Below are 1,604 nucleotides of genomic sequence, written 5' to 3' on the forward strand. Positions count from 1 at the left end.
AGACTCCAGCTACCTCCTTGCATGTCCATATAGCATGAACGGTATCCTCAGGAAACTCTCCACATAAACCTGGCCAACAGCTCTCTGTAATTCACGGGCTAAACAGGGATAACTTGGTGAAACCAATCCAAGGACGACCAGACTCCAGCTACCTCCTTGCATGTCCATATAGCATGAACGGTATCCTCAGGAAACTCTCCACATAGGTCGCAAATGTCCGAATCTGTGACATGCCAATGGTGCAGATTCATCTTTGTTGGCAATGCCTCATTACACGCCCTCCAAACAAAGTTTTTGATTTTGTTTGGCATCCGGAGTTGCCATAGGCTCTTCCAGAACTTCTTATGGTTTTCGATACTTGAGCTACCTGCATTGGACATGGACTCACAAGATAGAATTAGTTTATAAGCACTGCTAGTTGTGAACAAACCCGAGGGAGTGTATTTCTAGGCAATACGATCAGGGGGTTGCCTTAAACTCAGCGGTATAGCCAGAATTGAATTGGCCTCATGGGGGAGGAATAAATTTCGAACCATCTCCTCATTCCACCTAGCTTGGTCCTGATCAATGAGAGAGCTAACTTTTTTCTCCGCTGCCACTTGGGACAGCGGTGAAATAACCAAGTTATTTGCTTTATCCGGCAACCACCTATCCTCCTTAATCCTCACCCTTTCCCCCGTCCCTACCTTCCACACCATCCCCCTTTGAATAACATCCCTAGCACTCAAAATACTCTTCCATGCATATGAACCCACAATAGAGTTTCTTGCATCATGAATAGAATAGTCTGGAAAAAATCTTGCCTTGAAAACACGATGGCAAAGAGATTCCAGATTATTAATCATCCGCCAAACCTGTTTGGCCAGCAAAGCATCATTAAATTTCTCAATTTCCTTGAACCCCATACCTCCAACCTCCTTAGCCTCACAAAGTCTATCCCATTTAACCCAGTGAATTTTCCTGTTCCCATCGTTGTACCCCACCAAAATTTGCGAATCATGATTTCCAACTCCTTGATCAATCCTTTTGAGAGTTTAAAGCAGCTCATTGTGTACGTGGGAATCGTTTGAATAACTGATTTGATGAGCACTTCCCTACCAGCCTGAGACAAGAGTTTTTCCTTCCACCCTTGGAGTTTTTTCCACACCCTTTCCTTAATATAAATAAAGCTTTGTTTCTTTGTCCTACCCACAAGAGCTGGTAAACCCAGGTATTGTTCATACCGGCGAATGGCCGGAACACCCAGAGTAGCTTGGATCCAATCCTTCATATCTGGAGTGGTATTGGAGCTAAAGAAAATATTAGTTTTGTCTCGATTTATTTTCTGCCCCGACCCTTTCTCATAAATAGCCAAAATATCCAGTATCTTCTGACATTTCTCCTCTTTTGCACGACAAAACAATATACTGTCATCAGTAAAAAATAAATGAGAGACCCTAGGTCCATTCCGACAGATAGCTACCCCTTGGATATGCCCTTCCATCTCAGCTGAATGAAGCAAACTTTGGAGGCCCATAGCACACACGAGAAAAAGGTAGGGCAATAAAGGATCACCCTGACGGAGACCTCGTTCCGGTTTAATAAATCCCACGGGTTGACCATTA

This window comes from Quercus robur, chromosome 9 (genome assembly GCF_932294415.1).
Source record: "Quercus robur chromosome 9, dhQueRobu3.1, whole genome shotgun sequence".
Taxonomy (NCBI): Eukaryota; Viridiplantae; Streptophyta; class Magnoliopsida; order Fagales; family Fagaceae; genus Quercus; species Quercus robur.